The following is a 24,342-nucleotide window of genomic DNA, read 5'->3' on the forward strand; positions in this document are numbered from 1 at the left end:
AGGGAGATAGTAATTGTAGGACATTCCCTGTTTTTTTTTTTTTTTTTTTTGGTGGGAGATTAAGATTGGCAATTTGGCATTTCTGCTAGAGTGCCATCCCTGTGTGTGCCATCTCTCTCACATAGTGGGCCATAGAAAGCCTTTTCATTTTTCTGTATTTTTTTTTTGTGGGGTGTATAAATTCTCCCTGATAAAAATACAGTGGGAGATTAATATTGGCCTTTGGGCTTGTGTGCCAGTCCTGAGTGTGCCATCTCTCTCACAAATAGTGGGCCATAGAAAGCCTATTTTATTTTTTTTTGGGTTTTATAAATTCTCCCTGAAAAAAAGGGAGATTAATATTGGCCTCTGGGCTTCTGTGCCAGTCCTGAGCGTGCCATCTGTGCCAGTCCTGAGCGTCCCATCTCTCTCACAAATAGTGGGCCATAGAAAGCCTATTTAATTTTTTTTTTGGTTTTATAAATTTTCCCTGAAAAAAGGGAGATTAATATTGGCCTCTGGGCTTGTGTGCCAGTTGTGAGCGTGCCATCTGTGCCAGTCCTGAGCGTGCCATCTCTCTCACAAATAGTGGGCCATAGAAAGCCTATTTAATTTTTTTTTTGGTTTTATAAATTTTCCCTGAAAAAAGGGAGATTAATATTGGCCTCTGGGCTTGTATGCCAGTTGTGAGCGTGCCATCTGTGCCAGTCCTGAGCGTGCCATCTCTCTCACAAATAGTGGGCCATAGAAAGCCTATTTAATTTTTTTTTTGGTTTTATAAATTTTCCCTGAAAAAAGGGAGATTAATATTGGCCTCTGGGCTTGTGTGCCAGTTGTGAGCGTGCCATCTGTGCCAGTCCTGAGCGTGCCATCTCTCTCACAAATAGTGGGCCATAGAAAGCCTATTTAATTTTTTTTTTGGTTTTATAAATTTTCCCTGAAAAAAGGGAGATTAATATTGGCCTCTGGGCTTGTGTGCCAGTTGTGAGCGTGCCATCTGTGCCAGTCCTGAGCGTGCCATCTCTCTCACAAATAGTGGGCCATAGAAAGCCTATTTAAATATTTTTTTGGTTTTATAAATTCTCCCAGAAAAAAAGGGAGATTAATATTGGCCTCTGGGCTTGTGTGCCAGTTGTGAGCGTGCCATCTGTGCCAGTCCTGAGCGTGCCATCTCTCTCACAAATAGTGGGCCATAGAAAGCCTATTTAATTTTTTTTTTGGTTTTATAAATTTTCCCTGAAAAAAGGGAGATTAATATTGGCCTCTGGGCTTGTGTGCCAGTTGTGAGCGTGGCATCTGTGCCAGTCCTGAGCGTGCCATCTCTCTCACAAATAGTGGGCCATAGAAAGCCTATTTAAATATTTTTTTGGTTTTATAAATTCTCCCAGAAAAAAAGGGAGATTAATATTGGCCTCTGGGCTTCTGTGCCAGTCCTGAGCGTGCCATCTGTGCCAGTCCTGAGCGTCCCATCTCTCTCACAAATAGTGGGCCATAGAAAGCCTATTTAATTTTTTTTTTGGTTTTATAAATTTTCCCTGAAAAAAGGGAGATTAATATTGGCCTCTGGGCTTGTGTGCCAGTTGTGAGCGTGCCATCTGTGCCAGTCCTGAGCGTGCCATCTCTCTCACAAATAGTGGGCCATAGAAAGCCTATTTAATTTTTTTTTTGGTTTTATAAATTTTCCCTGAAAAAAGGGAGATTAATATTGGCCTCTGGGCTTGTGTGCCAGTTGTGAGCGTGCCATCTGTGCCAGTCCTGAGCGTGCCATCTCTCTCACAAATAGTGGGCCATAGAAAGCCTATTTAAATTTTTTTTTGGTTTTATAAATTTTCCCTGAAAAAAGGGAGATTAATATTGGCCTCTGGGCTTGTGTGCCAGTTGTGAGCGTGCCATCTGTGCCAGTCCTGAGCGTGCCATCTCTCTCACAAATAGTGGGCCATAGAAAGCCTATTTAATTTTTTTTTTGGTTTTATAAATTTTCCCTGAAAAAAGGGAGATTAATATTGGCCTCTGGGCTTGTATGCCAGTCCTGAGCGTGCCATCTGTGCCAGTCCTGAGCGTCCCATCTCTCTCACAAATAGTGGGCCATAGAAAGCCTATTTAAATTTTTTTTTGGTTTTATAAATTTTCCCTGAAAAAAGGGAGATTAATATTGGCCTCTGGGCTTGTGTGCCAGTTGTGAGCGTGCCATCTGTGCCAGTCCTGAGCGTGCCATCTCTCTCACAAATAGTGGGCCATAGAAAGCCTATTTAATTTTTTTTTTGGTTTTATAAATTTTCCCTGAAAAAAGGGAGATTAATATTGGCCTCTGGGCTTGTGTGCCAGTTGTGAGCGTGCCATCTGTGCCAGTCCTGAGCGTGCCATCTCTCTCACAAATAGTGGGCCATAGAAAGCCTATTTAAATATTTTTTTGGTTTTATAAATTCTCCCAGAAAAAAAGGGAGATTAATATTGGCCTCTGGGCTTCTGTGCCAGTCCTGAGTGTGCCATCTGTGCCAGTCCTGAGCGTCCCATCTCTCTCACAAATAGTGGGCCATAGAAAGCCTATTTTTTTTTGGGGGGGGGTTTTAGAAATTCTCCCTGGAAAAAAAAAGGGAGATTAATATTGCCCTTTGGGCTTGTGTGCCAGTACTAAGCGTTCCATCTCTCTCTCTCTCTCTTAGTCAGTGGGCCATAGAACGCCTATTTTTGGTTTTATTTGTTTTCTAAATTCTCCCTGAAAAAATCATTTTATTTTATTTGGTTTCTAAATTCTTCCTGATAAAATCATATTTTTTTTATTATTTTTTTTTCTAAAGTCTCCCTGGAAAAAAAAAAAAAAAAAAAAAAACAGTGGGAGATTAATATTGGCCTTTCTGCTTGTGTGCCAGTCTTGACTCCTGGGTGTGCCATCTCTCTCTCTCTCTCTCTCTCTCTCTCTCTCTCTCCAATTGTGGTCCATAGAAAGCCTATATTTTTTTTCCTTGATTTGGGTTCCAAAATCTACCAGAGAAAATAACTCCATCAATCATTGGTAGAAAAATATTGGCCTCTGGGCTTGTGTGCCACTCCTGATTCCTGTGTGCGTCATCTCTCAGTCAGTGGGCCATAGAACGCCTATTTTTGGTTTTATTTGTTTTCTAAATTCTCCCTGAAAAAATCATTTTATTTTATTTGGTTTCTAAATTCTTCCTGATAAAATCATATTTTTTTTATTATTTTTTTTTCTAAAGTCTCCCTGAAAAAAAAAAAAAAAAAAAAAAAACAGTGGGAGATTAATATTGGCCTTTCTGCTTGTGTGCCAGTCTTGACTCCTGGGTGTGCCATCTCTCTCTCTCTCTCTCTCTCTCTCTCTCTCTCCAATTGTGGTCCATAGAAAGCCTATATTTTTTTTCCTTGATTTGGGTTCCAAAATCTACCAGAGAAAATAACTCCATCAATCATTGGTAGAAAAATATTGGCCTCTGGGCTTGTGTGCCACTCCTGATTCCTGTGTGCGTCATCTCTCAGTCAGTGGGCCATAGAACGCCTATTTTTGGTTTTATTTGTTTTCTAAATTCTCCCTGAAAAAATCATTTTATTTTATTTGGTTTCTAAATTCTTCCTGATAAAATCATATTTTTTTTATTTTTTTTTTTTCTAAAGTCTCCCTGAAAAAAAAAAAAAAAAAAAAAAAACAGTGGGAGATTAATATTGGCCTTTCTGCTTGTGTGCCAGTCTTGACTCCTGGGTGTGCCATCTCTCTCTCTCTCTCTCTCTCTCTCTCTCTCCAATTGTGGTCCATAGAAAGCCTATATTTTTTTTCCTTGATTTGGGTTCCAAAATCTACCAGAGAAAATAACTCCATCAATCATTGGTAGAAAAATATTGGCCTCTGGGCTTGTGTGCCACTCCTGATTCCTGTGTGCGTCATCTCTCACTCAGTGGCCCATAGAAAGCATATAGTTTGTTACATTTGTTTTCTAAATTCTCCCTGCAAAAATCAATTTTTTTTTTTTGGGGGGGTTTCTAAAGTGTTCCTGAAAAAAATAAAAATAAAAAACAAATAATAGTGTGACATTAATATTAACATTTGTGCTTCAGTGACAGTCCTGCGTGTGGGGCATCTCTCTAATTTGCAGCCACCAAAAAAAGAGTGTGTAACATTGTGCCTGATTTTCGCGGTGGTCTCACCAACCTGTAAAGGGGTAGCTAAATCATACTGAAGTTATAGCTCACCGTGTAAGTTGTGTGACTGCAACAAATAACGTTAGTTTGGTTACGTTTTTAAAACAATGAGGAAGTCTAGTGGAAGAGGTCGTGGCCGGGGGCGTTCATTGTCAGCTGGTAATGAGGGTAGTGGTAGTGGTGGAGCATCAGGTGGTCGTGGGGAAAAAAATATTGCACCTAAGTCTGGAGCTGTGGAGCCAGGTTCGTCGTCCGGCTACACAAGGCCTCGAACGCTCCCTTTTCTGGGATTAGGAAAACCGCTTTTAAAGCCGGAGCAGGAACACATTTTTTCAAACTGAGTGTTTTTGGTTTTACTATTCTCTTTTGTGTCTTCTTTTAAAGCCGGAGCAGCAAGAGCAAGTTTTGGCTTATCTTGCTGACTCAGCCTCTAGCTCTTTTGCCTCCTCTCGTGAAACTGGTAAAAGTAAAAGCAGCGCGTCGTTAGTGGATGTTCACGGTCAGGGACAAGTCACTTCCTTGTCCTCTTCAGCAAAAACAACAACAGAGAAGAATGCAGCAGGCGACACAACGGGTTACTCCATGGAGCTCTTTACACATACCGTCCCTGGCTTAGAAAGTGAAGCAGTTAACAGTCCATGCCCATTACAAATTGAATCTGACATGGAGTGCACTGACGCACAGCCACAGCCAGACTACTATGCTGGTCCTTTGACTCAGACCACAACATTGCCCTCGCAGGGTGCTGATCAAGAATCAGACCCTGATGAGACTATGTTGCCCCATCACGAACGCTATACCACCGAACGACACGGTGACACAGACGAAGTTGCGCAGGAGGTACAAGAAGAGTTATTAGATGACCCAGTTCTTGACCCCGATTGGCAGCCATTGGGGGAACAGGGTGCAGGCGGCAGCAGTTCTGAAACAGAGGAGGAGGAGGGGCCGCAGCAGGCATCAACATCGCCACAGGTTCCATCTGCCGGGCCCGTATCTTGCCCAAAACGCGTGGCAAAGCCAAAACCTGGTGGAGGACAGCGTGGCCATCCGGTAAAAGCTCAGTCTGCAATGCCTGAAAAGGTATCCGATGCTAGAAAGAGTGCAGTCTGGCATTTTTTTAAACAACATCCAATTGATCAGCGCAAAGTCATCTGTCAAAAATGTTCTACTTCCTTAAGCAGAGGTCAGAATCTGAAAAGTCTCAATACTAGTTGCATGCATAGACATTTAACCACCATGCATTTGAAAACTTGGACTAACTACCAAACGTCCCTTAAGGTTGTTGCACCCTCGGCCAATGAAGCTAGTCATCAACGCAACATCCCTTCCGGCAGTGTAGGACCACCATTTAGCGCACCACCTGCTGTATCTGTGCAGGTATCTTTGCCAGGCCAAAGCAGTCAGGGTCAGGGAATCACCAGTTTCGTAGTAGGAAACACTGCATCTAGGGCACCGGCGGCAACAATACCATCTCCCACCGTCTCTCAGTCTGCCATGTCCACCGGCACCCCCGCTAGTTCCACGATCTCCATCTCTCCAGTCCAGCTCACCCTACATGAGACTATGGTTAGAAAAAGGAAGTACTTAGCCTCGCATCCGCGTACACAGGGTTTGAACGCCCACATAGCTAGACTAATCTCGTTAGAGATGATGCCCTACCGGTTAGTTGAAAGCGAAGCTTTCAAAGACCTGATGGACTACGCTGTACCACGCTACGAGCTACCCAGTCGACACTTTTTTTCCAGAAAAGCCATCCCAGCCCTCCACCAGCATGTTAAAGAGCGCATCGTCCATGCACTCAGGCAATCTGTGAGCACAAAGGTGCACCTGACAACAGATGCATGGACCAGTAGGCATGGCCAGGGACGTTACGTGTCCATCACGGCACACTGGGTAAATGTGGTGGATTCAGGGTCCACAGGGGACAGCAAGTTTGGGACAGTTCTGCCTAGCCCACGGTCTAGTAAACAGTTGTCTGTAGCCGTTCGCACCCCCTCCTCCTCCTCCTCCTCCTCGTCCTCCTGCAGAAGCAAGAGCTCGTCCACAGACCGCAGTCGCACAAACACTCCATCCGCACCTGCCACTGTTGCACACCAGGTCTCCCATTATGGGGCAGCTACTGGCATACGTCAGCAGGCTGTATTGGCTATGAAGTGTTTGGGCGACAATAGACACACCGCGGAAGTTCTGTCCGAGTTCTTGCAGCAAGAAACGCAGTCGTGGCTGGGCACTGTAGATCTTGAGGCAGGCAAGGTAGTGAGTGATAACGGAAGGAATTTCATGGCTGCCATCTCCCTTTCCCAACTGAAACACATTCCTTGCCTGGCTCACACCTTAAACCTGGTGGTGCAGTGCTTCCTGAAAAGTTATCCGGGGTTATCCGACCTGCTCCTCAAAGTGCGTGGACTTTGCGCACATATCCGCCGTTCGCCTGTACACTCCAGCCGTATGCAGACCTATCAGCGTTCTTTGAACCTTCCCCAGCATCGCCTAATCATAGACGTTGCAACAAGGTGGAACTCAACACTGCACATGCTTCAGAGACTGTGCGAACAGAGGCGGGCTGTTATGTTTTTGTGGGAGGATACACATACACGGGCAGGCAGTAGGATGGCAGACATGGAGTTGTCAGGTGTGCAGTGGTCGAAGATTCAAGACATGTGTCAAGTCCTTCAGTGTTTTGAGGAATGCACACGGCTGGTTAGTGCAGACAACGCCATAATAAGCATGAGCATCCCCCTAATGCGTCTGCTGATGCAAAGTTTGACGCACATAAAGGATCAGGCGTCTGCACCAGAGGAAGAGGAAAGCCTTGATGACAGTCAGCGATTGTCTGGTCAGGGCAGTGTACATGACGAGGTACCGGGCGAAGAGGAGGTGGAGGATGAGGAGGATGATGGGGATGAGTATATTTTTAATGAGGAAGCTTTCCCGGGGGCACGGGAAATTGGTGGCGTGGCAAGGCCGGGTTCTGGTTTTTTGAGGGACACAAGTGACGTAGATTTGCCTGCAACTGCCCCTCAACCAAGCACAACCGCAGATTTGACAATGGGAACTTTGGCCCACATGGCGGATTATGCCTTGCGTATCCTCAAAAGGGACACACGCATTACAAAAATGATGAACGATGACGATTACTGGTTGGCCTGCCTCCTTGATCCTCGCTATAAAGGCAAATTGCAAAATATTATGCCACATGAGAACTTGGAACTAATATTAGCAACAAAACAATCAACTCTTGTTGACCGTTTGCTTCTGGCATTCCCTGCACACAGCGCCCGTGATCGTTCTCACACGAGCTCCAGGGGCCAGCAGACCAGAGGTGTTAGAGGGGCAGAAATCAGAAGTGGCGTTGGCCAGAGGGGTTTTCTGACCAGGTTGTGGAGTGATTTTTCTATGACCGCAGACAGGACAGGTACTGCAGCATCAATTCAAAGTGACAGGAGACAACATTTGTCCAGTATGGTTACAAACTATTTTTCATCCCTTATCGACGTTCTCCCTCAACCGTCATTCCCATTTGATTACTGGGCATCCAAATTAGACACCTGGCCAGAATTGGCAGAATATGCATTGCAGGAGCTTGCTTGCCCGGCAGCTAGTGTCCTATCAGAAAGAGTATTCAGTGCTGCAGGTTCAATACTAACAGAAAAAAGGACTCGTCTGGCTACCCAAAATGTAGATGATCTAACCTTCATTAAAATGAACCACAACTGGATTTCAAAATCTTTTGCCCCACCCTGCCCGGCTGACACCTAGCTTTCCTATGAAAAGGTCTTGCCTGTGGACTATTCTGAATGACTTTTCCAATCTCGTAATTTTCTTCACCTGATTGTCCAGCATACGACATGTTTCCACCTCACGAAATGGCCAAACTCCCCACACGGGGTCGTGCTATCGCCACTTTGCGCTTGGACCCTTGAGAGTGCTGTTTGTCTGAAGAGGTGGGTGTGGCCGCTTTTGGTCGACGGCACTGCCACTGGGTCCCTCATAGTACAATAAAGTGTCTCTGGCGGTGGTGGTGCGCACCCAACGTCAGACTCACCGTTGTAATATGAGGGGCCCTGTGCCTGTACCGCCGGCCACAAGCCAGTTCCCCCCCCCCCAGCTCAAACAGTGCTCTACCACTAGCAAAATTATCTCTCACAGCTTCACCAATGTGTAGTCTAGGCGCTGACATCCTTCAATGCCTGGCACTGACAATACCATTGTTTTGACATTTTTGTTATGTTAGGCCTTCGAAGTCTGTCTGCGGTCACTCCTTCCACTAGACTTCCACTGACCATACACTGCTGCCCATGTACCCCTGGAACCAATTTAAAGTGCCTACAGCCAGCCCAATTTTGTTATGTTAGGCCTTCGAAGACTGTCTGCTGTCACTCCTTCCACTAGACTTCCACTGACCATACACTGCTGCCCATGTACCCCTGGAACCAATTTAAAGTGCCTACAGCCAGCCCAATTTTGTTATGTTAGGCCTTGGAAGCCTGTCTGCGGTCACTCCTTCCACTAGACTTCCACTGACCAGACCACTGCTGCCCATGTACCCCTGGAACCAATTTAAAGTGCCTACAGCCAGCCCAATTTTGTTATGTTAGGCCTTGGAAGCCTGTCTGCGGTCACTCCTTCCACTAGACTTCCACTGACCAGACCACTGCTGCCCGTGTACCCCTGGAACCAATTTAAAATTGCCTACAGCCATGTGTTAATATTTTAGGCCTTCGATGCCTGTCTGTGGTCACTCCTTCCACTAGGCCTCCACTGACCACACCACTGCTGCCCGTGTACCCCTGGAACCAATTTAAAATTGCCTACAGCCATGTGTGATTATTTTAGGCCTTCGATGCCTGTCTGCGGTCACTCCTTCCACTAGGCCTCCACTGACCACACCACTGCTGCCCGTGTAACCCTGGAACCAATTTAAAATTGCCTACAGCCATGTGTTATTATTTTAGGCCTTCGATGCCTGTCTGCGGTCACTACTTCCACTAGGCCTCCACTGACCACACCACTGCTGCCCGTGTACCCCTGGAACCAATTTAAAATTGCCTACAGCCAGCCCAATTTTTTTATTTTAGGCCTTCGATGCCTGTCTGCGGTCCATTCTTTCAACTACTACTACACTGACCAGGGCACTGCTGCCCAAGTACCCCTGGAACCAATTTAAAATTGCCTACAGCCATGTGTTAATATTTTAGGCCTTCGATGCCTGTCTGTGGTCACTCCTTCCACTAGGCCTCCACTGACCACACCACTGCTGCCCGTGTACCCCTGGAACCAATTTAAAATTGCCTACAGCCATGTGTGATTATTTTAGGCCTTCGATGCCTGTCTGCGGTCACTCCTTCCACTAGGCCTCCACTGACCACACCACTGCTGCCCGTGTAACCCTGGAACCAATTTAAAATTGCCTACAGCCATGTGTTATTATTTTAGGCCTTCGATGCCTGTCTGCGGTCACTCCTTCCACTAGGCCTCCACTGACCACACCACTGCTGCCCGTGTACCCCTGGAACCAATTTAAAATTGCCTACAGCCAGCCCAATTTTTTTATTTTAGGCCTTCGATGCCTGTCTGCGGTCCATTCTTTCAACTACTACTACACTGACCAGGGCACTGCTGCCCAAGTACCCCTGGAACCAATTTAAAATTGCCTACAGCCATGTGTTAATATTTTAGGCCTTCGATGCCTGTCTGTGGTCACTCCTTCCACTAGGCCTCCACTGACCACACCACTGCTGCCCGTGTACCCCTGGAACCAATTTAAAATTGCCTACAGCCATGTGTGATTATTTTAGGCCTTCGATGCCTGTCTGCGGTCACTCCTTCCACTAGGCCTCCACTGACCACACCACTGCTGCCCGTGTAACCCTGGAACATATTTAAAATTGCCTACAGCCATGTGTTATTATTTTAGGCCTTCGATGCCTGTCTGCGGTCACTACTTCCACTAGGCCTCCACTGACCACACCACTGCTGCCCGTGTAACCCTGGAACCAATTTAAAATTGCCTACAGCCAGCCCAATTTTTTTATTTTAGGCCTTCGATGCCTGTCTGCGGTCCATTCTTTCAACTACTACTACACTGACCAGGGCACTGCTGCCCAAGTACCCCTGGAACCAATTTAAAATTGCCTACAGCCATGTGTTAATATTTTAGGCCTTCGATGCCTGTCTGTGGTCACTCCTTCCACTAGGCCTCCACTGACCACACCACTGCTGCCCGTGTACCCCTGGAACCAATTTAAAATTGCCTACAGCCATGTGTGATTATTTTAGGCCTTCGATGCCTGTCTGCGGTCCCACCTTCCACTAGGCCTCCACTGACCTGTCTACTGCGGCCCGTGTACCCCTTGAACCAACCTAATAAAATATTTAAAAAATTAATTTGATTATAAAAAATAAGATCGTGTTGAGATCTCAAATGCAGACATTTTAACAATCAAAACAAACACACAACAAATATCTGGAACTGTACTACAAAGGTCCAACAGCTACAATTTCTTTCTCCTGCAAGAAGTTAACTGAAAGTTTTTTGGAGTTGTTAACACAGATATGGCATCCACCGAGTGTTGTCCTGTCGCGTCTCCTTTAAATTATTTCCAATAAGATGTTAAACTATTAATTTAATAAAATCAATAATTAAAAAAATAATTGAGTAAGTCAAAAGCACATTGCAAATAAACATTAATTACAAATCAAGAAGCATGGCGCGTCCGAGGGTGAGTAGATACCGAATAAGAATATAATCACCCTCGGGCGCGCAATGCTTATTTACAACAGCCTTCCTTCCTAAGAATCAGCCCTTCCGTGGTGTAGAGAGAGGTTGTTGTTACACTCCAAGGTGTTCCCCAGGTTGCCTTTCCTGAGCTTCGATCTTCCGGCTCTCGTTTAGTAGCTGTTGGAAACTACGCTGCATTAGGCCTACTAATTGTGTATGGGTGAAACAGTGGCGCATCTGCGGTCCCTCCTTCCACTAGGCCTCCACTGACCTGTCTACTGCGGCCCGTGTACCCCTTGAACCAACCTAATAAAATATTTAAAAAATTAATTTGATTATAAAAAATAAGATCGTGTTGAGATCTCAAATGCAGACATTTTAACAATCAAAACAAACACACAACAAATATCTGGAACTGTACTACAAAGGTCCAACAGCTACAATTTCTTTCTCCTGCAAGAAGTTAACTGAAAGTTTTTTGGAGTTGTTAACACAGATATGGCATCCACCGAGTGTTGTCCTGTCGCGTCTCCTTTAAATTATTTCCAATAAGATGTTAAACTATTAATTTAATAAAATCAATAATTAAAAAAATAATTGAGTAAGTCAAAAGCACATTGCAAATAAACATTAATTACAAATCAAGAAGCATGGCGCGTCCGAGGGTGAGTAGATACCGAATAAGAATATAATCACCCTCGGACGCGCAATGCTTATTTACAACAGCCTTCCTTCCTAAGAATCAGCCCTTCCGTGGTGTAGAGAGAGGTTGTTGTTACACTCCAAGGTGTTCCCCAGGTTGCCTTTCCTGAGCTTCGATCTTCCGGCTCTCGTTTAGTAGCTGTTGGAAACTACGCTGCATTAGGCCTACTAATTGTGTATGGGTGAAACAGTGGCGCATCTGCGGTCCCTCCTTCCACTAGGCCTCCACTGACCTGTCTACTGCGGCCCGTGTACCCCTTGAACCAACCTAATAAAATATTTAAAAAATTAATTTGATTATAAAAAATAAGATCGTGTTGAGATCTCAAATGCAGACATTTTAACAATCAAAACAAACACACAACAAATATCTGGAACTGTACTACAAAGGTCCAACAGCTACAATTTCTTTCTCCTGCAAGAAGTTAACTGAAAGTTTTTTGGAGTTGTTAACACAGATATGGCATCCACCGAGTGTTGTCCTGTCGCGTCTCCTTTAAATTATTTCCAATAAGATGTTAAACTATTAATTTAATAAAATCAATAATTAAAAAAATAATTGAGTAAGTCAAAAGCACATTGCAAATAAACATTAATTACAAATCAAGAAGCATGGCGCGTCCGAGGGTGAGTAGATACCGAATAAGAATATAATCACCCTCGGACGCGCAATGCTTATTTACAACAGCCTTCCTTCCTAAGAATCAGCCCTTCCGTGGTGTAGAGAGAGGTTGTTGTTACACTCCAAGGTGTTCCCCAGGTTGCCTTTCCTGAGCTTCGATCTTCATGCTCTCGTTTAGTAGGTGTCGGAAAGTAGGCTGCATTAGGCCTAAAAAATGGGGAATGGGGTGGAGAGAGATGGTGTGTTACACTCCAAGGTGTTCTCCAGGTTTCCTCGCCATTGCTTCGATCTTCCGACTCTCGTTTAGTAGTTGTAGAAAACTACACTGCATTAGGCCTACAAAATGGGTATGGGGTGGAGAGAGATGGTGTGTTACACTCCAAGGTGTTCCCCAGGTTGCCTTTCCTGAGCTTCTATCTTCAGGCTCTCATTAAATTGTGGTTAAATGGAACAACTGCATTTGGCGTACTAGTTGGTTTGGGGCCTACTATCGGTGTCTGCCACTCCTTGCTGTTCTCCTGGTTTCCTGTCCTGAAATTCCATTTTCAGCCTCTCGTTAAGTAGTTGTTAATGTTAGACTGCATTTGGCCTACTAGTTGGGTTGGGGCCTACTATCGGTGTCTGCCACTCCTTGCTGTTCTCCTCCACTGAACAAAGCTGTGCCGCCTGTTTACTACGGTTGCCAATTTTGAACTGCATTTCGACTACTTACTGATTTGGCCCTACTCTCTGTGTCAGCCTCTCATTCCAGTTGTCCTCCACTGCAATGCCCCCTGGTTATTCCTGTGTTACCAATTTTGAACTGCATTTAGCCCACTTTATTCTTTGGGCCTATATCTGTGTTTCCACTTCATCGTGCCCATTGCCCAGCCAGTGATAGATGAGTCTGCTGGTACATTGACCCATAACGCAACATTCCCCGTGCACGCTACACAACAACATTGTGACCCTGCTGAAAGTCAGGTTGCTCTTCCCGCATACCATACCACCTTACACGGGGACAAAGAGGAAGGTGCAGATGAAAGTGCAGGTTCCTTCATCAGGTGGGGGGAGGAATACTAGTTGGCGACGTCACTGGCACAGGGCCTCTCATAGTACGCAAAAGTGTTGCTGCCGGTGGGAGGCGCCCCCGCCGTGCAAACACACCGCTGTACTTTGAGGGGCCCTGTGCCAGTGCCAATGCCAACGAGTGGGCCCCCCCTGCTTGCTCAGGATCACAGCACTTGCAAAGTTGAAATACTTACCTCTCCCTGCTCCACTGCCGTGACGTGGTCCAGATTTACTGGGCCCACTAATTACTTGAACCAGCCCTACCCCCCACAACTTTAGCCAAATGACCCCCAATTTCAAATGCCTTCCAATTATTTTAAGGTAAATTACGCTTGACAAGCTTCATTAAGAAGAATGGATGGTTTTGACATTAAAATGGGCACTCTAGGTGTTTTCCTGGCCCCCACTCACTGCCGACTATGCTGCCCCATTGACTTGCATTGGGTTTCGTGTTTCGGTCGATCCCGACTTTACGTCATAATCGGCCGATTTCACTCGACCCGACTTTGGACATAGTCGGGTTTCGCAAAACCCGGCTCGACTCTAAAAAGGTCAAGGTCGCTCAACTCTAGTAAAGACTCCTGCTCAAACATACACTTCTCCAACTTTGCATAAAGAGAGTTTGCCCATAGAAGGTCAAAGACTCTGCCAACATCTCTCCGGTGGGAGTCAATATCTGGAGAAAAGATGAGAATATCATCCAGATAGACTACTACCGAGGTGGAAAGCATATCCCGGAAGATGTCGTTGACAAAGTCTTGGAAAACGGCTGGGGCATTAGAGCCCGAAGGGCATCACCAGATACTCATAGTGCCCATCTCTGGTGTTAAACGCCGTTTTCCATTCGTCCCCCTCACGGATGCGAATCAAGTTGTAAGCACCCCGCAGATCTAGTTTGGTAAACACCCTTGCTCCCCGAAGCCTATCGAAAAGCTCAGATATCAAGGGCAAAGGATACTTGTTCTTAACGGTGATAGTGTTAAGACCCCTGTAGTCTATGCATGGACGTAGTTCCCCATTCTTCTTCTGCACGAAAAAGAACCCTGCCCCAGCAGGTGACACTGACTTCCTAATGAACCCTCTTGCCAGATTCTCTTGAATGTACTGAGACATTGCCTCCGTCTCCGGGAGAGATAATGGATAGACTCGACCCCGGGGAGGCTCAGCACCAGGCAAGAGATCAATAGGACAGTCATAGGGGCGATGGGGCGGAAGGGTCTCCGCCGCCTTTTTGGAGAACACGTCTGCATACGACCAATATTGCTTGGGGAGAGAGGATAGATCTGCGGGTACCTCTGTAGTAGCAACCTGAACGCACTCTCGGTGACACCTACCCCCACATGATTCATCCCATCCCAGAATTCTGCCTGAGGACCACTCGATGTGAGGAGAGTGGTACCGTAACCAAGGTATCCCCAACAGGACCTCATCAATCCCCTCAGGAATGATGAGCAGAGATATAATCTCCTGATGGGATGGTGACATGGACAGAGTAAAAGGGATGGTCTGATGTGTTATCTGTGCGGGCAGTGTCGACCCATTCACCACTCGTACCGTTACTGGTTGAGGTAGCATAACCAGGGGTATTGCGTGACGTTGGGCGAAGGCAGAAGACATAAAATTGCCCTCCGCCCCAGAATCCACGCAGAGGTCTACCGAGTGGGAGGATGAGCCTAACGTTATTGTCCCCTTAAAGGATAATTTGGAGGCAAACGTCGCCGTGTCTTGTGCACCTACACCTACTACCACTAGACGTTGACGTTTCCTCGACCGCTGGAGACATCTGGTGGCAAGATGTCCTGACTGTTGGCAAACATGACAAACCTGGAGTGCACGAGCTGTCCGGGACTTAGATCCCGCTCGTGACACTACCATAGGCTCATGGGACTCAGGAGCCTGGACTGGAGATTCCAAAGGTTTGGCGAAGGTGGGAGCCAGCCGAAACCTCTGCCTACACTGGGCTCGCTCTAACCTCCGCTCTTAAAAACGGAGGTCAATACGAGTGGATACTGTTATTAATTCCTCCAGTTTGGCGGGAATCTCCCTAGTGGCCAGGGCGTCCTTAACGTGGTCAGCCAGCCCCCTCCAAAATATAGGAATAAGGGCCTTATCCGACCACTCCAGCTCAGATGCTAGCGTGCGGAAGCGGACGGCAAACTGGCTGACCAAGGACGAGCCCTGAGTCAATGCCAACAGTTGGAGCGCCGTATCATGGGTGACACGAGGTCCTAAAAAGACCTGTTTCAGAGTGCTCTGGAATAACGGAGCACTCTGCACCACATGATCGCCACGCTCCCACAGCGGCGTAGCCCACTGCAACGCCCTGTCCGACAATAAAGATACGATAAAGCCCACCTTAGCCCGCTCTGTAGGGAAACGAGAGGCTAGAAGCTCGAGATGTATTGAGCACTGACTCACGAAACCCCTACAGGACTTACTGTCACCAGAAAATTTCTCTGGTAGTGGGAGGCGAAATAGCGTCGGTACAAGGGCGGCAGTGGACAAGGTAGCTGCAGCCACACTTGCAGCCTGAACAGCGACAGCAGTAACATCCACAGCTGAGGTTGAACGCTCAAGAGCCGCCAACCTTCCCTCCAGCTGCTGGATGTACCGCTGTGAACGCTGATCGTCCGTATAAGGTGTAATGGTATTAGGTGCGTTCGCCGTCCGAGGTCCACCGTGCAGGTGAAAACCCTGCTGCTAGTAGAGACGGACTAGATGGCGGTACAATATGAATACACACTTGGGTTAACTTCACCCAGTGTGAAGGAAGCGAACCCTGTTGAGTCACAGGGCCCGGTACCGCACCAAGAGAATATATTTAGAGGCACGAGAGTGCGTGCGGTGCCGCACTGGCGGACGCCACTAACCACCCAGGCTTGGGTTAGGAAAGCGTAGAGAAAGCGCACGGCGCCACACTGGCGGCCACAGCAATAAGACGCTGTAATGTGTGTACCGTGCTGATGGCTAAGTCGGGCGCTAGGTAGCAATCACCCACCTTCCGCGAGCAGTCATACAATAGGGAGGGGATTTTAAAGAACGACTTTCACTCACAACACACACATTTACAAAAGACAATACTAGCGCATGGCCGTGCGGCCATGCAAGGCTTAAATAGCTGCAGCATGTTTAGGACCTTCCAAAAAAGGACCAATGGAGTGCTGAAGCACCTGAGCATGTGACCCTGGATCTCCACTGAGAGATCTCGCCCTGGGCATGCTCAGAGTGCAAAGCAGGATTTAGTCCTAGCAGCTAGAAGGACCTTAGCTGCAGTATCTGATCATGTGACCCTCGATCTCCACTGAGAGATCTTACTCTGGGCATGCTCAGAATGTAAAACGCAGGACTTAGCCCCAGAAACGTCCGCTCGCCGCTGCCCAGCACTGACTTCAATGGGAGAAGCAGGAAATGCAGCAGTAACTCTAAGCACAGAGTCAGACTGAGCGAGACGCTGGGATCGACGTCTCTGCTGAGCAAGCTCCACTGCGGCAGGAGAAGAATGGGAGACCGCAGCGGAGATGGCCCGAGATTCCCCCTGTGCAGAGGCAGGAACTCGACCCCTAACACCCACCAAGTGCTTCACAGAAGTTTATAATGCAGAGCCGTAAAAATAAAAAATCATATTTTTTCACAAAAATGATTTTTCGTCACCAATTTTTTATTTTCCCAAGGGTAAGAGAAGAAATTGGACTGCAAAAGTTATTGTACAATTTGTCCTGAGTACGCTGATACCCCATATGTGGGGGTAAACCACTGTTTGGGAGCATGGCAGAGCCCGGTAGGGAAGGAGCGCCATTTGACTTTTCAATGCAAAATTGACTGGAATTGAGATGGGACGCCATGTTGCGTTTAGAGAGCCACTGATGTGCCTAAACATTGAAACCCCCCACAAGTGACACCATTTTGGAAAGTAGACCCCTTAAGGAACTCATCTAGATGTGTTGTGAGATCTTTGAACCCCCAAGTGTTTCACTACAGTTTATAACGCAGAGCAGTGAAAGTAAAAATTCTTTTTTTTTCCCACAAAAATTATTTTTTAGCCCCCAGTTTTGAATTTTCCCAAGGGTAACAGGAGAAATTGGACACAAAAGTTGTTGTGCAATTTGTCCTGAGTAAGCTGATACCCCATATGTGGGGGGTACCACCGTTTGAGCGCATGGCAGAGCTCGGAAGGGAAGGAGTGCCATTTGGAATGCTGACTTAGATGGAATGGTCTGCAGGCGTCACATTGCGTTTGCAGAGCCCCTAATGTACCTAAACAGTAGAAACCCCCCACAAGTGACCCCATATTGGAAACTAGACCCCCCCAAGGAACTTATTTAGATGTGTTGTGAGAACTTTGAACCCCCAAGTGTTTCACTACAGTTTATAACGCAGATCCGTGAAAATAAAAAATCTTTTTTTTCTACAAAAATTATTTTTTAGCCCCAGTTTTGTATTTTTCCAAGGGTAACAGGAGAAATTGGACCTTAAAAGTTGTTGTACAATGTGTCTTGAGTACGCTGATACCCCATATGTTGGGGTAAACCCCTGTTTGGATGCACGGGAAACCTCGGAAGGGAAGGAGCACCGTTTTACTTTTTCAACGCACAATTGGCTGGAATTGAGATTGGACGCCATGTCGCGTTTGGAGAACCCCTGATGTAAAAAACAGTGGAAACCCCCCAATTATAACTGAAACCCTAATCCAAGCACACCCCTAACCCTAATCCCAACGGTAACCCTAACCACACCCCTAACCCTGACACACCCCTAACCCTAATCCCAACCCTATTCCCAACCGTAAATGAAATCCAAACCCTAACCCTAACTTTAGCCCCAACCCTAACCCTAACTTTAGCCCCAACCCTAACTGTAGCCCTAACCCTAACCCTAGCACTAACCCTGACCCTAGCCCTAACCCTAACCCTAGCCCTAACCCTAGCCCTAACCCTAATGGGAAAATGGAAATAAATACATTTTTTTTATTTTTTTATTTTTCCCTAATTTTTGGTCCACAGAGTCATGCGAGGTCTTGTTTTTTGCGGGACAAGTTGACGTTGTTATTGGTAACATTTTCGGGCGCGTGACAATTTTTGATCGCTTTTTATTCTGATTTTTGTGAGGCAGAATGACCAAAAACCAGCTATTCATGAATTTCTTTTGGGGGAGGCATTTATACCGTTCCGCGTTTGGTAAAATGGATAAAGCAGTTTTATTCTTCGGGTCAGTACGATTACAGCGATACCTCATTTATATCATTTTTTATGCTTTGGCGTTTTTATGCGATAAAAACTATTTTATAGAAAAAATAATTATTTTTGCATCGCTTTATTCTGAGGACTATAACTTTTTTATTTTTCCTTTGATGATGCTGTATTGTGTCTTGTTTTTTGCGGGACAAGATGACATTTTCAGCGGTACTATGGTTATTTATATCCGTCTTTTTGATCGCGTGTTATTCCACTTTTTGTTTGCCGGGATGATAATAAAGCGTTGTTTTTTGCCTCGTTTTCTTTTTCTACGGTGTTCACTGAAGGGGTTAACTAGTGGGACAGTTTTATAGGTCGGGTCGTTACAGACGCGATGATACTAAATATGTGTACTTTTATTGTTTTTTTTATTTAGATAAAGAAATTTATTTATAGGAACAATATAACTCGTATATATATATTTTTTTTAGGAATTTTTTTAAATTTTTTTACACATGTGAATATTTTTTTTTACACTATAACATTGTCCCATGGGGCATCATGTTATAGTGTAAGATCACTGATCTGACACTTTGCTGTGCACTGTGTCAGATCAGCGATCTGACGTGCACTCTGCAGGCTTACCAGCGCTTGCTCTGAGCAGGCGCTGGTAAGCCACCTCCCTGCAGGACCCAGATGCAGCCCCGCGATCATCTTGGATCTGGGCCTGCTGCAGGGAGGAGGAGGTAAGAGACCCTCCGAGCAACGCAATCACATCGCATTGCTCCGGGGGTCTCAGGGAAGCCCGCAAGGAGCCCCCTCCCTGCGCGATGCTTCCCTATACCGCCGGAACACTGCGATCATGTTTGATCACAGTGTGTCAGGGGTTAATGTGCCGGGGGCGGTTCATGACCACGCCTGGCACATTGTGCCGGATGTCATCTGCGATAGTCAGCTGACACCCGGCCGTGATCGGCTGCGCTCCCCCTGAGAGCGCGGCCGATCGCTATGACGTACTATCCATTCGGTGGTCATACGGGCCCACCCCACCTCAACGGAATAGTAGGTCACATGTCAGAAAGGGGTTAAAATAATTTTTCATGCTGGTGTTATAAAGTATTCTAATTTACTGAGGTAATCACTTTTGGGTTTTCATTGGCTGTAAGCCAAAATCATCAACATTAACAGAAATAAACACTTGAAATAAATCACTCTGTTTGTAATGACTCTATTTGATATATGAGTTCACTTTTTGTATTGAAGAACAGAACTAAATTAACTTTTTGATGATATTCTAATTTCGTGAGAAGCACCTGTATGTTTGCAATGGAAGGGACCACAAATTGAAATAAATATTCCCAGAACTACAACTTCTTTCCTACAAATAGCCCCAAACTTAAGGAATCTCCTTGTCAGAAGTGTCCTGTCATCACCACCAGTGACTGGCACATTGCAATGTTACAATAAAAAATGCCAAACTTGTACCCACATATCACCAACAAATTCAGTCCGCATACCAAACACAAATCAGGACTATAAAGTCATGGATTTCTTTTCATGTACATCCTCCAATGTGGTGTGCATGAAACAATGTACAAGGTGCACTGGAAGTATCTATATTGGGAAAACCATGCAAAAACTACAAACAAGGATGAATATACACTGACACACAATGAGGAATTAAATGGACACACCTGTGGGAAAACATTTCTCTGGACCTGGACACAGTATGACAGATTTAAAAGTCTTAATACTAAAAGATCATTTTAAGGATGACAGGGAAAGAAAAATTTGGGAATTCAAACTGAATGAAGATGTTCAATTCTTTGACACTAGGACTCAATTTCACACCTGGATTTATGAGTCACTACATGGATACAATTCAGACCTCCACCAGAGGAACTCCAGATAACTAAGAAGAACATTCCCACTACCTCTCCGTTTGTAACAAAATGCCTAATTTGATCTCCTTAGTTTATTTTTAGGAGGCATCACCACTCCCACCCCATGAACAAATGTCTTGCTGTAATATCTCTTAAATGTGGTGCCTTTTTCGAATTAATTCATTTGTAATCCTGCCTGAAGAAGGAGCCTCTGTGCACTGAAAGCTTGCAAGCATATTTTATTTTTTGGTTCACCATTAAGGGTTTCACTCAGAGAAGACTTTGTCATCATTAGAAAAATATTCACATTGCACCATCACAAAGAAATATTTAGGTTACATAACCTGTAGGATGCGGACACAGTTGGCAGAGGGGCCTGGTGCCAGTGCTGGAAATGTGGGCCCATATTAAAGGGACACTGTCACCTGAATTTGGAGGGAACAATCTTCAGCCATGGAGGCGGGGTTTGGGGGTTTTTGATTCACCCTTTCCTTACCTGCCGGCTGCATGCTGGCTGCAATATTGGATTGAAGTTCATTCTCTGTCCTCCATAGTACACGCCTGCGCAAGGCAAGATTGCACCTTGCGCAGGCATGTACTACGGAGGACAGAGAATGAACTTCAATCCAATATTGCAGCCAGCATGCAGCCGGCAGGTAAGGAAAGGGTGAATCAAAAACCCCAAAACCCCGCCACCATGGCTGAAGATTGTTCCCTCCAAATTCAGGTGACAGTGTCCCTTTAAGTTGCCTCATATCGACCATGTAGTTTGCCGCTATTATTAGGAGCCTTGCTAAAGTCAGAAAAGATTGCAGTCCCAAGCCCCAAGACAAAAATTTTCCCCCCACTGCCTCTTAATATTTTTTTTAACAGTGATAATTTAATACAGAAATTGTAGTAGATGTTACCTGCAGTCCTATATAACACGACAGTTAGCACAGTGGTAACTAAGTACAGTTAATGTTGTAGATGTCACCTTCAGTCCTATGCGGCTATCTTTGAGTACTGAAAATGAAGTGGAAGTCCGCTGCAGTCCTATATAACACAGTGGACACCATGTGCAGTGGCAGTGCCACAAGGTAACATTGTTTTGCTTGATAGAGGAGCCACTTTCTCTAAGGGAAAGTATATTTCTTCTGCCACCTCACTGCTCCTGAAGACAGTCTGCTATGGCCCTCTAGTGTGCACTACAAATTATAGAATTAGATAACGCTAGGATATTGCTGAAAGGGCTACTATGACTGTTGCAGTGTATAAGTGGGGAATCTTTAATGATGGAACTGTATTAGGGAACACTATTCATGGGGCAGCGTAACTTCCAGCACATGAGATGTCCAGTCTCTGACTTAACCCCTTTCTGACCTCGGACGGGATAGTACGTCCGAGGTCAGATCCCCTGCTTTGATGCAGGGCTCCGCGGTGAGCCCGGACCAAAGCCGGGACATGTCAGCTGTTTTGCACAGCTGACATGTGCTCGTAATAGGCGCGGGCAGAATCGCGATCTGCCCGCACCTATTGACTAGTTAAATGCCGCTGTCAAACGCAAACAGCGGCATTTAACTACCGCTTCCGGCCGGGCGGCCGGAAATGAAGTTATCGCCGACCCCCGTCACATGATCGGGGGTCGGCGATGCGTCTCCATTGTAACCATAGAGGTCCTTGAGACCTCTATGGTTACTGATCGCCGGTGGCTGTGAGCGCCACCCTGTGGTCGGCGCTCACAGCACACCTGCATTTCTGCTACATAGCAGCGATCAGCAGATCGCTGCTATGTAGCAGAGCCGATCGCGTTGTGCCTGCTTCTAGCCTCCCATGGAGGCTATTGAAGCATGGCAAAAGTGAAAAAAAAAAGTTGAAAAAAATGTTAAAAAAATAAAAAAATATAAAAGTTTAAATCACCCCCCTTTCGCCCCAATCAAAATAAATCCATAAAAAAAATATCAAATCTACACATATTTAGTATAGTCGCGCTCAGAATCACCCGATCTATCAATTTAAAAAAAGCATTAACCTGATCGCTAAACAGAGTAGCGGGAAAAAAATTTGAAATGCCAGAATTACGTTTTTTTGGTCGCCGCGACATTACATTAAAATGCAATATCGGGCAATCAAAAGAACGTATCTGCAACGAAATGCTATCATTAAAAACGTCATCTCGGCACGCAAAAAATAAGCCCTCAACCGACCCCAGATCACAAAAAATGGAGACGCTACGAGTATCAGAAAATGGCACAATTTTTTTATTTTTTTTTTATTTAGCAAAGTTTGGAATTTTTTTTCACCACTTAGATAAAAAATAACCTAGTGATGTTTGGTGTCTATGAACTCGTAATCAAAGTGAAGTATTGGTCTGCACTCAGCTAGAAGTAACCAGGGGGTGCTGGCGTAGTGGACAAAAAAGTCCCAACTAGTAGAAATCTCTAAAGTACACCGCGCTCACTTGTGGAATATAATGCAGAAAAATGTAACAATTTATTATGTACACAAGCACATTAAATGGTAACGAATACATAAACTGAGAAGCGTTGCATTAATACATGACGTTTCAAATCCACCGGATTCTTATTCATGTAACGCTGTAAAAAGAAAAAGCGAATATACCAAACATATAAATAAACAACATAAGAATAAAATAATAATATAATAATGATGATACATAATGGGCATAAAGTCCCAAAGGGTAACCCCAAAGTATAAACATATTGAAGAAATAGAAAAACACCAACTTGCAAAACTTGTGTCCGTAAACCAAAAATCACACAAGAGAGAGGAAGAGAAATTTAGTCAATACCTTCCATAAAGTATGGCCAGTAATGCTATAAACCCAATAGGGAAGTATAAACTGTATACAGGAGATGTGCTGTAAAGAATATTGTGATAATTAGAAAATCACGTACTGCTAGTGAAAAAAATGTGTGTGAGAGGAACCGTAAGATATACCTAGAGTAATGGCGTATGTCATCAGGGTGACAGCTGGACCTGTAGAGACGTGAATACGGTCAAGACAATGCGGTAAGTATAGGGTGAAGCTCCTAATGTGAGCCCCTGCTTATTACCTTGGTGTGCGGTGTACTTTATGAACTCGTAATGACCTGGAGAATCATAATGGCAGGTCAGTTTTAGCATTTAGTGAACCTAGCAAAAAAGCCAAACAAAAAACAAGTGTGGGACTGCACTTTTTTTGCAATTTCACCGCACTTGGAATTTTTTTCCCGTTTTCTAGTACACGACATGCTAAAACCAATGATGTCGTTCAAAAGTACAACTCGTCCAGCAAAAAATAAGTCCTCACATGGCCAAATTGACGGAAAAATAAAAAAGTTATGACTCTGGGAAGGAGGGGAGTGAAAAACAAACACGGAAAAACAAAAAAATCCCAAGGTCATGAAGGGGTTAAGCATTTCCATTGTTTATGTAACTGCTAGATACATGAGTGCAGTTCCATAGTCCATAAATGGAGCTGAGGTCGAACATACACACCATCGCTTAATTCAAGACTGGGCACTGCAGGACCGAGTTTCCAGGATGCAAAGCACTGTTCTTGGAATCATTGGAGGTCCCAGTAATCAGTAAGTAACCCCCTATCCAATGAATAATGGGTAACTTGCTATTTTGGAAAGAACACAAAAAATCTGCCATACACAGACAGAAGAGGCTCTGTCCTAAGATAGAGCCGGCAAGGCGTAGCGTGGCTGCAGGACCTTGCATGACGTCACTGACACGTGATAGATCACGTGACCGGCCACGGGGCGCACACCAAACTGTTGTGAATTCTGTTGTCGAACTCCCTCCTGTGGTCGTGAATGGTACTTCGGCGAGTTCTGTCTATGGGCTCCCTCTGGTGGCTATGAGTGAAGCTGCTGCTTCTGAGGTTCCTTACACAGGTGACGTGGTTTATCCTTTGGTTGGCTGCTCTATTTAACTCCTCTCAGATCGTTATTCCATGCCAGCTGTCAATGTTTTTGCATTGGTTCAGTTCGCTCCTGGATCTCTCTGGTGACCTGCCTTCTCCTGCAGAAGCTAAGTTCCTGATGGTCATTATTTGTTCACTGTTTTCTTGTCCAGCTG

Source organism: Ranitomeya imitator, chromosome 2, assembly GCF_032444005.1.
Source record: "Ranitomeya imitator isolate aRanImi1 chromosome 2, aRanImi1.pri, whole genome shotgun sequence".
In the NCBI taxonomy this organism is placed as follows: Eukaryota; Metazoa; Chordata; class Amphibia; order Anura; family Dendrobatidae; genus Ranitomeya; species Ranitomeya imitator.